Here is an 8,595-nt window from a genome sequence, read left to right as displayed (position 1 = left end):
TTTCTGACTGACCATCTGTCTGAGAATGGTAGGCACTACTCAGCCTCAGTTCAGTACCCAATGCAGTTTGCAGACTTTGCCAGAATCTCGATGTAAACTTCGAGTCCCTATTAGAAACAATGGACACAGGTACTCCATGCAATCTCACAATTTCATCAATATAGAGTATAGCCAATTTGTCCGCATTATAAATTGTTTTGACAGGTAAGAAATAAGCAGATTTCGTCAATCTATCAACAATAACCCAAAGTGAATCCATACCTTTACTGGAGCGAGGTAAACCAACAATAAAATCCGTAGTAATATGTTCCCATTTCTACTTCGGTATCGGTAAGGGTTGCAGTAAACCTGCGGGTCGTTGATGTTCGGTTTTAACTTATTGGCAATGAAGACATTTTGACACAAAATCAGCAATTTCTTTCTTCATTCCCGGCCACCAGAAATTCAATTTCAAGTCTTGATACATTTTTGTATTTCCTGGATGGATAGACAGTTTTGAATTGTGGCCTTCTTGTAAAATTCTTCTTTTCAGTTCAGAATTACTTGGTACACACAATCTTTCCTGAAATTTCAACACATTATTCTCAAATTTGAAATCCGGCCTCGGTTTGGATTCCCGTTCTTCGATGATCTTCCTCAAGAAGTCATCCTGTTGCTATTTCTCTTTAATCTCTTCAATCAGTGCCGATTGAGCAGAAATAGTGGCTATTGTTCTACCTTGTTCACGCAAAACATTCTCAATTTCAAGTCTTTCAAGGTCACATAGCAACTCTTTCTGTTCGGTGAGTAAACAGGCTAAATTTCCAATCGATTTCTGACTCAATGCATCGGCAACAGTATTAGCTTTCCTGGGATGGTACAAAATTTGCAAATCATAGTCTTTAATCAGTTCTAACCATCTCCGCCGCCTCATGTTCAGTTCTTTCTGTATGAAGAAATACTTTAAACTTTTGTGGTCTGTGTATACCTCACATGTAGCCCCATAAAGGTAGTGACGCCAAATTTTCAGTGCAAACACTACTGCAGCAAGTTCTAGATCATGGGTCGGGTAGTTCTTTTCATGCGGTCTCAGTTGTCGGGAAGCATACGCAATCACTTTCCCATTCTGCATTAAAACACACCCCAAACCCTTATGAGAAGCATCACTAAATACAGTATAACCATCCGTACCTGAGGGTAAGGTGAGAATCGGTGCGGACACTAGGCGAGTTTTCAACTCTTGAAAAGCTGATTCCCTCTGATCGGTCCAGTCAAATGATATCCCCTTCTGAGTCAGCTGTGTCAGTGGTAGAGCAATTTTGGAGAAATCTTTGACAAACCTTCTGTAATACCCAGCTAAGCCTAGGAAACTTCGGAATTCGGTAACATTTGTCAGTCTAGGCCAGTTCACTACTATTTCAATTTTCTGTGGATCAACTGAAATTCCATCTTTACTGATTACATGCCCCAAAAACATAACATTGTCAAGCCAAAATTCACATTTAGTCAGTTTTGCATAAAGTTTCTGTTAGAATTTCCCATCTTTACCTTCACCTACTCCACTACACACTCCACTTCACCTATCTCCACTTCACCACACACTCCACTTCACCTAACCCACTATCACCTCCACTACACCTACTACCACATTTTCTTCTATATATAGATTGTATAGGAATTGTAATTCATCAATCTTGTAATAACATCAATACATCAATCTTGTAAGATATCAATCAATCAATAATACATAATTTCTTACATGGTATCAGAGCTAGGTTGAAAACCTAGTATTTTCGCTTCATCGGCGGGCGGCAGCCTCGCCTTGGCCGCCCGCCGGACCTCTCATCTCTCTTTCTCAACCTTCAGCCTCTGCTTCTCGTCACGAAGCTCATTCTTCTCAGCCTTCAACTCTTTAATCTTCTCCTGCAGAGTCAAGTTTGAATCCCTCTGCTGGATGGTTTTCACAGCATGATGCGCAGCATCATGAACCACAGGATCATGTGTTGGCACTGCTTGCCATCCTGGGCTATGCCCATCTTTCTTAACACCAAGATCTGACGGGGTTAATGCAGGAGTGTCACCAACATCACCAGCATGCTTGAATTCCTGCAATTCCTTGAAGTTCATCCATGGCTTCACAAAAAAAAAAAAAAAAAAAAACTTTTGCCTCATAGAGTTTCTTCTTACCCGCATCAACAGCCTCAAGAGTTATATGGTGCAACGCACCAGCAACCACCTGTTCTTGTGCCTTCACCACCCGCACAAACTCGAAGAGTGTATTCTCTTTTTTGTTGTGTTCTTGGATGGCGAATCGGGCGAGATTATCGATATCGGCGGTGTTCTGGTTGGACGAATGAGAGTCGTGTATTCCTCCGAGAGTAGCCATGTTTGTGCTACAAATAAAGCCTTCTTCTTGAGATTGAATTTGAGATACAACTACCACCGCTGGGACTAATATCGCAACAGAGAAGCAGAACAACAAGATAGACCTCTCTACTTTCATTTCATTGTGTTAGTGACTTCCAGCACAGCAAAGCTTCCCACGTGATTTCATCTCTTCTTTTCAAAAACATCCTCAAGTGCCCCACTTTCTTTTCTTTGTTTTTATATTCTTTTCAAAAACATCCTCAAGTGCCTCACTTTCTTTGTTTTTATATTTATTTTCCTCCATTATTTTTTTTTTTTTTTTTTTTTTTTGAACAGCAACCGCCCACTTTATTTTTTTCATCAATTTTTTTTTTTATTCTAAACCTTCATTGATACTCTCAGACATCATATTGTTCCCCACTTTTTTTTTTTTTATATATCTATATATATATATATTTTTTATTATTACACAAGCAAAAAAAAAAAAAAAAAAAAAAAAAAAACAAATCAAACCATTTACAACTTTGCCAAACACCCGTATTTTATTCCTCTCCGGGATCCACTCCGATCATAATTTTACACAAAAAAAAAAAAAAACAAAAAAAAAAAATACAAACAACAAACAACAACCACCAAAGCTTTGTTTTCTTTTCTGCAGCGGCCACACATCGACCTCACTTCTTCTCTACTCTGCCGCCAGTCTTTTCTTTTTGCCTCCGTCCTGGGCGGCCCTTACCGGCGTTGCCTCCGTGTTTCCCACTCCACTGGGCATGATCACTACTCCCTGCTCCTCCACTGCAGCATATGGCGGCCCTCCAAATCGGAACATTACGGTGGCCTTCCGCTTCAGCTCCTTGTTTTCTGCCCTTAGCACGCTAATCTCTGCTCGCGCATCCTTATACATGCGTTGGAGCAGAGCCAGCTGGGAGTTTAAATGCTGCACCTCATTTGTCCTACTCTGCAGCCGGTTCGACAAATTTGTGACCGCCGTCATGCTTTCCACACATGCCTTCAAAGTATACTGATTGGCCTCCACATCCGACAGCCCTGCCATTCTTTGCTCCACAGACCGCATCGGAAAGTTCAACGGAGTATACCCAGCGGTACTTGGTTGAGGTTCCAGTGCCCCCGCACCAGTTCTCTCTCCTGTTGACTCGTTGAGGTCGGGAAAGAGAGTGAGCAGACTCCGGGAAGACGAGGCCATTTTCTGGGCACAAGAGTATTACAGACTATCTCTCACAACAGAGTGTTACAGAATCTCTCTCCGCACTCTCTCTCAGAATATCTCTCGCAGCTTTTCTCTGCCTCAGCCTCAGCCTCAGCCTCCGATTTCTCTGCCTCAGCCTCAGCCTCTGTCTTATAGCCGAGGCAGCCACGCGCATCGCGCGCCTTTTGACGCCGACAAACGGGCACGCCAACCAAGGCACTCACGTGCCTCGTCATGATGACTTCGGCACGCCTTTTGATAAATTGGGCACGCCTTTTGATAGCACGCTTTTTGACTAAATTGGGCACACCTTTTGAGGGTGCCACTTTTTCAAGGGTCCGACAAGACTCTATAAAATGTCCCGACATTTGATTCCGGTTAGCTTTTTCAAGGGTCCGACAAGACTCTGTAAACTGTCCCGACATTGATTCCGGTTAGCTCCTTTAAGGGTCCGACAAGACTCTGTAAACTGTCCCGACATTGATTCCGGTTAGTTTCTACAAGGGTCCAGCAAGACTCCATAAACTGTCACAACATTGTCTTCTACAACGGTCCGACATGACCCCATAAACTGTCTTCTACAACGGTCCGACATGACCCCATAAACTGTCTTCTACAAACGGTCCGACATGACCCCATAAACTGTCTTCTACAACGGTCCGACATGACCCCATAAACTGTCTTCTACAACGGTCCGACATGACCCCATAAACTGTCTTCTACATCGGTCTGACACCACCATACAGTGTCCTCTACAACGTTATGACACCCCATACAGTGTCTTCACCAACGGTCTGACACGACCATACAGTGTCTCCTATCCTTTTTTATTTTTATGTATTTTCTTGTTTTGTTACTCTCTCCAAACTCAAGTTGGTTAGTTTCTCTCCTCCTTGAGTTTGCGGGGGGCTGTTAGAATTTCCCATCTTTACCTTCACCTACTCCACTACACACTCCACTTCACCTATCTCCACTTCACCACACACTCCACTTCACCTAACCCACTATCACCTCCACTACACCTACTACCACATTTTCTTCTATATATAGATTGTATAGGAATTGTAATTCATCAATCTTGTAATAACATCAATACATCAATCTTGTAAGATATCAATCAATCAATAATACATAATTTCTTACAGTTTCTGTTCTTTTAGGGTCTGTAGGGCAATTCTCAAATGATGTTCATGTTCCTCCATGCTTTTGGAATAAATTAAAATGTCATCTATGAATACAACAATAAAGTCATCGAGGAATGGTTTAAAAATTCTGTTCATAAGGTCCATAAATGCAGCAGGTGCATTGGTAACTCCGAAAGGCATAACTAGAAATTCGTAGTGTCCATACCTCGTTCGAAATGCAGTCTTTTCTATGTCCCCTGTCTTGACTTTCAACTGGTGATATCCAGATCTAAGGTCAATTTTGGAGAACACTTGGGCACCCTGTAACTGGTCAAATAAATCATCAATACGAGGTAATGGATATTTATTTTTCACTGTTACCTTGTTCAGTTCACGGTAGTCAATGCAGAGTCTCAGTAAGCCGTCTTTCTTTTTCACAAATAAGACTGGCGCGCCCCACGGTGAAATACTAGTCCTGATGAACTTCCTATCTAGCAGTTCTTGCAACTGAACTTTTAACTCCTTCAATTCAGTCGGTGCCATTCTATAAGGAGCTTTAGATACTGGCTGTGTACCCGGAATCACATCAATGGTGAACTCAATCTCCCTATCAATCAAATCCCCTGGCAGATCATCTGGAAAAACATCTGGGAATTCTCTGACTATAGGAATACTGTCCACATTAGTTTTATCATCAGTAGGTACAGTCAATATAGAACATAGATACCCTTTACACTCTTTTCTAATCAGTTTGAGAGCTTTCATGGATGAAATCAGATATGGGGGAGGTACTACTCCTACTCCGTTAAACACAAATTCAGGCAGTCCGGATGGACGAAAATAACTTGTTTTGTTACACAGTCTATGGTAGCATGATATTTTGTTAACCAGTCCATTTCCAATATCACATCAAAATGATCTATATTCAATGGCAGTAAATCAATATACAAATGTGCCTCTCCAACAATAATTTCACATACAGGGTACATATAAGCACAAGTTATAGATCCCCCAACAGGTGAAGATACAGCTAACAGATAGTTCATGGGTTCCAATGGTCTATTCAATTTTCGCGAAAAAGCATGCGATACATATGAATGTGTAGACCCCGAATCAATCAAAACATATGCATTTTGAGCACAAATTGAGAGTATACCTGACACGACAGTCTCGGTATTTTGTACGTCTCCCGGTACGAGTGTGAACACTCGGCCTAGCTCGGCCTTGCCTCATAGGCTCTTTTCCAGTCACTTTAGGGTTGGGTTTTGGTGGAACAGTTGATGCTGCTGCGCTTGCTGCAGCTTTGCTATTGCCTTGGGGAGTGGAAGGGCAATCTTTAACCATGTGGCCCACTTTGCCACACTTGTAACAAGTACCAGATATTTTATAACAAACTCCCTTATGGTTCTTACCACATTCGCAGCAGGGCGGTATAGAACGGTTCCCTTGACTAGAACTAGTCGTTGACTCTGTATTTTGCTTTTTGTTCGATGAATTATTCCTGCCTTTCTTGAATTTGAAACCCCGTCTCTTACCACGCCATTCAGACGCTGGTGTTTCAGTCTGTTTCAATGCTTCAATGTTCGACTCAGCCATTATTGCTCGGTCAAGAACATCCACATATTTAAGTAGTTTCAAGACATTAATTCGGTCCAGTATTTCCACATTAAGGCCGCCCTCAAACTTCCTGGCCTTTTTATAATCTGTATCAACCATGTGCGGTACATATCTGGCGAGTTCAGTAAACTTTGACTCATACTCAGCCACAGACATGGTACCTTGTTTCAGTTGTTCAAATTCAGTCACCTTTTTGTCCCTGACACACTGTGGGAAGTATTTCTCAAAGAAGGCTCCCTTAAACTGAGCCCAAGTCATAACGGTGTTGGTGTCACGAACTAGCATCCACCACCTTCTGGCCTCTTTTTGTAAGGTGAAGGTAGCCAGTAGCACTTTGTGTGCTTCAGAACAAGAAAAGACTTCAAATAATTTTTCTGTTTCAAGCACCCACGCTTCAGCCTTTAAGGGTTCAAGGCCTCCCTGAAAGGACGGCAGTTTCATCTTACTAAACTTCTATGTCAGAGCTATTATATCATCATTAACAAATGGCTCTGGCTGTACTGGAGGAGGTGGGGGCTGTTGGTTCTGTTGTTGCAGCTGTAAGGCCTCAGTCAATATTTCCACAGTTCTCTCTGACCTTGTCATTCTGGCCTCAGATGATTCAGTTTCATTAGTGGTTCTTGCATTATCCATTCCACTATAGACAATTATGGCAATTATAAACATAGGCAGTTGCATACTTAAACACATTAGAACATTAGCATAGATATTCATGTCATGGCCACACACACTTTTCATGCTCATGCAATGCCCTATTTACTTTTCTAGGACATCTTATAGCTCATTTGGACACGTCTGTGCGGTATAACTCGTGGTTAAGTATCGCTCTGATGCCACTCTGTCACAACCCAAACCCGCCCTATGGGTTTAGTACCGTAACCAGCCAGTAATCCGAGATTATCGAAGGCCTGCTTAACAGTAAGACAGTAATACAGAGTACAGGGCTGGCAGAAGCTAAAACAGTAATTAAAAGATGTCCAATGAGCTGTGACGGTCTGTATGCAAAAAGACTTTTCATATCATATGCACATTCAGAACAAAACAGTACATACATACATCATGTACAGATATTCAGGTTAGGGAACAGATCCCTACCATAACAATACAGTACGGGTACACATGTCATTCAGTCTATACAGTAATTACAAAACAGATACAAAAAATGGGGAAACTAAAACACCCCAAAAGCCCTAGCTTGAAGGACTTGGAACCTCTCAGTAAGGCACAGTGGTTGGCTTTGACAAATCGGGAGCTTAGCCCAACGCTCCTAGCAAAGGTCCGGTGCCTGTACACCTACATATATATATGAGCAGTGAGCTAAAGCCCAGTGAATAACATATGCGTAAAGAGGTTAAGAATGAATGTCCTTTCAGTATTGAAAACAGTCATTTATCAGTATATCAGTCATTTAGTTTATGGCTCATAATTCATGCCATACAGTAATTCAGAAACTATAATAGTCATATGTGGTACACCCAATAGCAAAACAGTACAGTAGGTCTTAACAGACCGAACAGTCAATGATGGCCATCGTATCAGTAAACAGTAGTGGTTCCAACATGGGAACCGACAGAGATCTCTGTAACAGTAGCAATACAGTACAGCAACAGTAAGTTGCTATGGATGCCACGAATACAATTCACAAATAGAACATCATTCATTCAGTAACAGTATCATTTTAGAAAACAATACAGTTCGATCGTTCAGAAGATAATCATTATTGAACATATCTTTACAACATTGTTACTCACAGAGTTCTGGGCCACAGATAAGCTAGTACGCGTCCTCGGATGCCAACCCTACACAGTTACAGAGTGAACACACACTAAGCTACACAGTTGGGAAATAATAACTTAACCCCTATCTTGACTCGGTGTGGTTCTACATCAATATCCTCATTAAGATGCCTTAAACTAGGCCTAGGAATGCCTAGAATGAAATGAGGATGCAAAGATGCACTTTAAAAATATTTTCAAAATTTTCAGAAAACAGAGGTCCCGCTCGAGCGTAGGTTTCCCCGCTCGAGCGGACATACAAACAAACGTCTCCGCTCGAGCATAAACTTTCACGCTCGAGCGGACTGCAAAAGTACTGGATGTGTGAAAATCATGCTCGATGGGCGCTCGACACTCGCTCGAGCGTTCAAAACCCCGCTCGAGCTGACTGTAAACACAACAAAAGTGCTAGATACACGAATTTTCCGCTCGAGCACCACTTACCCCGCTCGAGCGGGAGTCCAAAATCTGAAATTTTCATATTTGAACCTCAAGCTCAAAATCAAGTTTCAATATACCAAATTCG

The 8,595-nt window shown here is 41.9% G+C and overlaps 1 pseudogene across 1 annotated transcript; it reads right to left on the bottom strand.

The window, feature by feature from the left end:
- Positions 1-1,510: 1,510 nt before the first annotated feature.
- LOC145806282 (cysteine proteinase inhibitor 12 pseudogene) lies at positions 1,511-2,569 on the bottom strand (annotated as a pseudogene). The gene has a single exon (XR_014349206.1). The product of XR_014349206.1 is annotated as a cysteine proteinase inhibitor 12 pseudogene (transcript).
- Positions 2,570-8,595: the final 6,026 nt, after the last annotated feature.

The sequence above is a fragment of the Camellia sinensis genome, chromosome 13 (genome assembly GCF_055761805.1).
Source record: "Camellia sinensis isolate YWXY chromosome 13, ASM5576180v1, whole genome shotgun sequence".
NCBI lineage: Eukaryota > Viridiplantae > Streptophyta > Magnoliopsida > Ericales > Theaceae > Camellia > Camellia sinensis.
Note: the sequence above shows the minus strand (reverse complement) of the source record. Positions and strands in the feature narration are given on the sequence as shown.